This window comes from Bos taurus, chromosome 2, assembly GCF_002263795.3.
Source record: "Bos taurus isolate L1 Dominette 01449 registration number 42190680 breed Hereford chromosome 2, ARS-UCD2.0, whole genome shotgun sequence".
Taxonomy (NCBI): domain Eukaryota; kingdom Metazoa; phylum Chordata; class Mammalia; order Artiodactyla; family Bovidae; genus Bos; species Bos taurus.
In genome coordinates, this window is record NC_037329.1 from 1,975,849 (window position 1) to 1,981,848 (window position 6,000).

A 6,000-nucleotide genomic window follows, 5' to 3' on the forward strand; every position below is an offset into this window, starting at 1 on the left:
AGAAAGCCCTGATCACCAGTGCAGGGAGGCGAGGGCCTGCTCAGTGACCAGGAAGGAGAGCCCTGGAGAGATATGTACCCAGCTGTTTCCTTTCCTGCCCTCCTCCCCTCTGAAGCCTCAGCACTCTCATTTGTAGAAGGGGGACATGGCAGCAGCTGCCCCAGAGCTAACATGCAGGACACTCTTAAAGAGTGTCCAGCATAGGTGAACACCCTGTGAGCAGCTCTTAGGACTGCTTTCACAGGTGAGGACATTGAAGCCCAGGAAGGTAACACAGTCAGGACTCCTGTGACTGTCCCCTCTCCTAGAACTGGGTTCTAGCATGTACTTGTGGCTGATATAGATCTAGGTGCTTAGCAGTGGTGGAATTCACTAACATTTGGTGAATATTCAGGAATTAACAGAAGCATCTTACTAGACCAACACTTGAGCCAACGAGTGACCATGCTGTTGAAGGAGTGACGTCAGCTGGTCCTGGACTGGAGCGGCCAGTGTGGACAGAGTATAGACAGTGTAGACTGACTGGCCAGTTTTTCCAGACTACATCATGAAGCAGCAGGAGACCTGGTATCAAGTAATGGGAAAGACCTCTGGTCGCATAACTATGGAGTCCTCGGGCACTGCAGACTTCCCATTTCCCCCAGGATTCAGGCTGTGCACCCTCCCAGCACTGCTCTGCCCCAAGCCTTCCTTCTTTTCAGCCACAGGGGGGCTTCCGGCTTCTCATCCTTTGCATTCACTGTTCCCCCTGCATGGACACTGTTCCCTGCCCCAGTGTCACCCCCCAACCCCTCTTCACTCTTTGCACTTGCTGTTCCTACCCCTTGGACATTCCCTGCCCCAGTGTCCCCCCACCCTTCTTCACTCACTGTCTTCCCAGCGTGGACATTGCTCCCTACCCAATGTCTTCCCACTCCCCACCCTATTCTGCCTCCCTCATAGCACGCATCTGCTCCCCAGTTAGTTGCAGCTCATCTTTCAACTCTCAACCAAAAGAGCACTTTCTCAGGGAACCCCACCTCCTGCCCCGACCTTGGAGACAAGCATCTCATTTCTCTTATGGTGCTTTCCTTTTCTTCACCACTCCTCTGGGGCTCCTCCTTCAATACATGTATATTTTTTAAATTATTCAATTAAGACTCTCAGTCACTGAGTGGAATTTATCTCTGTTCCTTTTCTAGTTTCAGGCCTCCTGTGGCGGTTGGGGGACTGGAGATACTGAATGAATGAACTTCCATTTGTTTATATCTCGATTTTCTTCCTATCACTTGCAAGAGGAAGTCACCAGAGACAAGAGCCCACCATGGCATTGAGGCACTCTGAGGAAATTTAAAGAAGCCTTCTTGAAAGGGGATCTTTGGGATCTCCATTCATGAGGACTGCCCACATGGGGGGCTTAGTCCCCACAATGCCAGACTTGTGTGTGGTCCAACTTTCTTCCATGCCCACTGCATGGCCCCCTTCCAGTCTGGAAATAGCTGGCATTGCCCCTATGGGGAGGCCAACCTTTGCCTTCTAATAGGAGAGTTTACTTATATTTAAAGAAATTTACTTCAATGAAGGATTTACTTCTTCCATTTGCCTATTTGTTTTACCTGTGTCTTACATATATTTTGTTCCTCCCTTATTTTTTGTTTGTGTATGTTTAGTTGATTTTTTGGTATTGTACATTTTGATTCCTTTCTTTTTTTACTTTTCTGTATAATTTTTAGTTATTTTAAAGTGGTTACCTTTAACAATTAACAACCATTAACCATTGTTTCAATTAAACAAATTTTATTTGAATAATATCAACAGTATCAACAATGTAGAAATACTCTGCTTGTATACCTTGCCATCCCTTACATTTTAAATCATTATTGTTACAGATTACATCTTCATATATTATTGTCTCATTGATGTTGATTTTTAATTATTGCTTTATGTAGTTGCCTTTTAAATCATATAAGAAAAAAAGAGAAATTACAAACTCAAAGTGCAAGAACATCAGCCTTACAAAGGCTGACTACATTTGCCTATGTAGTCTCCTTTGCCATTGTTTTTCGTTTCTTCTAACTTTGAGTTAATGTCTATGGTCTTTTCATATCAGCATGAAGGACTCTCTTAGCATCTCTGGTAGTATAGGTCTACTTGTAATTCACTCCCTCAGTTTTTATTCATCTGAAAATGTCTCAATTTCACTTTCATTTTTGAAGGATAGTTGGCTGGATATAAAATTATTGACTGACAGTTCTTTTCTTTCAGGACTTTAAATATGCCATCCAACGTCTTCTGGCCTCCATGGTACAGGTGGAATATCAGCTGTTAATCTTATTGAAAATCTCTTGTACGTGATGAGTCTGTATTAAGCATTAAGCATTCTTTATGTTTGGCCTTTGATAACTTACTGTAATGTGAGTTGGGTGTGGATGTCTTATTCAGCTTGGTGTTTGTTGAGCAACTTGAATGTGTATATGCATCAGCAGCTTTGGGAAGTTTTTGGCTATTATTTCTTAAGAATTCTTTCTGCTCCATATTGTTCCTTTCCATCTTCTCCTGAAACTGTTATGCATATGTTGGCATTTTTGATGCTATTATACAAGTCACTCAAGCTTATTAATTATTCTCCATTCTTTTTTCTTTCTGTTCCTTTAGTGCAGTTCAATTCAGTCGCTCAGTCATGTCCGACTCTTTGCGACCCCATAGACTGCAGCATGCCAGGCTTCCATGTCCATCACCAACTCCCAGAATCAGTGATGCCATCCAACCATCTCATCCTCTGTCATCTCTTGAAGGCATCTTCCTGCCTTCAATCTTTCCCAACATCGGGATCTTTTCCGATGAGTCAGTTCTTCACATCAGGTCTCCAAAGTATGGGAGTTTCAGCATCAGTCCTTCCAAAGAATATTCAGGACTGATTTTCTTTAGGATGTACTTGTTTGATCTCCCTGAAGTCCAAGGGACTTTCAAGAGTCTTCTCCAACACCACATTTCAAAAGCATCAATTCTTCGGTTCTTAGCTTTTCTTATCATCCAACTCTCATATCCATACATGACTGCTGGAAAAACCATGGCTTTCACTAGATGGACCTTTGTTGGCAAAGTAATGTCTCTGCTTTATAATATGCTGTCTAGGTTTGTCATAGCTTTTCTTCTAAGGAGCAACTGTCTTTTAATTTCTTGGCTGCAGTCACCATCTGCAGTCATTTTGGAGCCCCTCAAATTAAATCTCTCACTGTTTTCATTGTTCCTCATCTATTTGCCATGAAGTGATGGGATCAGATGCCCTGATCTTCATTTTTTGAGTGTTGAGTTTTAATTCAACTTTTCCACTCTCCCCTTTCACTTTCATCAAGAGGCTCTTTAGTTCTTCTTTGCTTTCTGCCATAAGGGTGGTGTCATCTGCATATCTGAGGTTATTGATATTTCTCCAGGCAGTCTTTATTCCAGCTTGTGCTTCATCCAGCCCAGGTTTTCTCATGATTTACTCTGCATGTAAGTTAAATAAGCAGGATAACAAAATACAGCCTTGATGTACTCCTTTCCCAATTTGGAATCAGTCTTTTGTTCCATGTCCAGTTCTAACTCTTGCTTCTTGACCTGCATACAGGTTTCTCAGGAGGCAGGTCAGGTGGTCTGGTATTCCCATCTCTTGAAGAATTTTCCACATTTTGTTGCAATCTACACAGTCAAATGCTTTGGCTTAGTCAATAAAACAGAAGTAGATGTTTTTCTGGAACTCTTGCTTTTTTGATGATCCAACAGATGTTGGCAATTTGATTTCTGGTTCTCTGCCTTTTTTAAATCCAGCTTGAACATCTGGAAGTTCATGGTTCATGTGCTAGTGAAGCCTGGCTTGGAGAACTTTGAGCATTACTTTGCTAGCATGTGAGATAAGTGCAGTTGTACGGTAGTTTGAACATTCTTTGGCATTGCTTTTCTTTGGGATTGGAGTGAAAACTGACTTTTTCCATTTCTGTGGCCACTGCTGAGTTTTCCAAATTTGCTGGCATATTGAGTGCAGCACTTTCACAGCATCATGTTTTAGGGTTTGAAATAGCTCAACTGGAATTCCATCATCTCCACTAGCTTTGTTTGTAGTGATGCTTCCTAAGGTCCATTTGACTTCACATTCCAGGATGTCTGGCTCTAGGTCAGTGATCACACCATCATGATTATCTGGGTCTTGTAGATCTTTTTGGTATATTTCTTCTGTTCTGTAGATGGGTTCAATTCAGTTGCCATATCTCCAGGTTCATTGGTTCTTTCTTCTGCCTGCTTACATCTTCTGTTGAAGACCTGTAGTGATTTTTGTTTCAGCCATTGTGCTTTTCAATTCCAGAATTTTGGTTTGACTCCTTTTTAATAATTGTATCTGTTGATATTCTGAATTTGCTCACATAGTTGTATTTGATTTCCTTTGGTTCTTTCCCATGGTTTCCTTTAAGTCACTGAACATATTTAAGATAGTTTATTTAATGTTTTTGACTAATATTTCCTTCCATTGTCTGGGCTTCCTCAGGAATGGTTTCTGTCAAATACTTACTTTCCTGTGAATCGACTTTTCCTTTGTATGATTTGTAATTTTGTTGTTGGCGTTTGTGAGAGCTGGGCATTCTGAATATTATAATGTGTTTACTCTGGAAATTTATTTCTTCCCTCTTTAAAGACTGCTGAGTTTAGTTCTTGAGGGCTGACCATCATCTAGTGACTTTTCTAAATACACACAAACGTGTATATATACACATATATATTAAGATAGATGACACTAAATGTAAGTAAGGAAATATATTTCTCCAAAAATGAGAATATCAGTTAACATAAAATTATAAAAAAGAATAAAACCAATGTTCTGGAAGTGAAAACCACAATAGCTGAAATGAAAATCACTAGAGTCATTCAACAGCAAATTTGAGTAGGCAGAAGAAAATGTTGATAACTATAAATCATAATTGTACATCCTTCCTTTTAGTTCTATTTACCTCTCCTATTTTAAAATGTTACTGTTTTTGATATAAGATGATTTCTGTTTTAGTCACCAAGTATAATTTATAAGTTATTTAGAGAGAAGTATAATCTATTGTATATATTTATATTTCTTCTCTTACTGTTTTTCTTTTTTATTTCTTCTTTGATCATTTCCTTAATGTTTGAAGTATTGCAAGTACTATGGCACCCCACTCCAGTACTCTTGCCTGGAAAATCCCATGGACAGAGGAGCCTGGTAGGCTGCAGTCCATGGGGTCGTGAAGAGTCGGACACGACTGAGCAACTTCACTTTCACTTTTCACTTTCATGCACTGGAGAAGGAAGTGGCAACCCACTCCAGTGTTCTTGCCTGGAGAATCCCAGGGACGGGGAGCCTGGCGGGCTGCCATCTATGGGGTCGCACAGAGTCGGACACGACTGAAGCGACTTAGCAGCAGCAGCAGCAGCAGCCTTAGTCTATCTTTAAGTCTGTTTCTGACAAATTATTTTAACTTTCTTTAATTTCCAAATACCTTTATCTCCTCTTTGTTCCTGAAAGATAATTTCACTAAATATAGAAAATTATATTTGGAATTATCTCAGCATTATGGCAGAGGAAGATGCTCTCTTTGTCTCTCTCTTTCAATCTATAGCCAGCAAAACATACATAACTCAGCAAAGGTACCTCTGACCAACACACCATGATGCCAGAGAATAGGTAGATGGACTGGATACATAGAGGAGGTGGATCTGTGGAACAGTGGAGTTTGCCTGCAATCCTGGTCCCCTGGCTGAGGCTACTGAGCCCCAGCCCCAGGGAACCTGGTAGGAGTAGGGGGGGTGGTGCACAGGACTCTGGCCTCCTGGCTGCCTGTAGCCTTGGTAGCTAGGTAATAGCAGCAGTAGGGCCTGGGACTCCCATCCCTCACAGTGGTAGAATCTGCAAACCTGACAATACCTGACACAGCAGAGGCTCCTGCGACCCTCCCACCCTCCCTCTCCCCTTGTGGAGTTGGAGCCTGTAACCCAGGAGATCATGGACATGGTGGTAGA